The sequence below is a fragment of the Hyposmocoma kahamanoa genome, unplaced genomic scaffold (genome assembly GCF_003589595.1).
Source record: "Hyposmocoma kahamanoa isolate Upper Pololo Valley unplaced genomic scaffold, ASM358959v1 192, whole genome shotgun sequence".
NCBI lineage: Eukaryota > Metazoa > Arthropoda > Insecta > Lepidoptera > Cosmopterigidae > Hyposmocoma > Hyposmocoma kahamanoa.
Genome location: NW_020653719.1, coordinates 10,574,171 through 10,574,466, shown reverse-complemented (window position 1 = coordinate 10,574,466; position 296 = coordinate 10,574,171).

Here is a 296-nt window from a genome sequence, read left to right as displayed (position 1 = left end):
ACTCTATAAACGTCATTCATTTGACTTTCAGAACAGATCAGCTGAGGGTCGGATACATTCGCCAAGTACTGCTGGAAACTAAGATGATTATTATGATTATGAAATAAAAAACTTATCTTTACCAAGAATTATAATTTCTTCTTATAATATTTTCCTTTCTGCTTGTAAACTCTAAGTAAAGAATAAAACCTTATTCCGTATGAAAAATAAAAAATATAACTATTCTAATTATGTAGTATGTTGTTGCGTGAAAATATCCAAACATTGCAATGAATTGATAAAAACTCTGCTGATAA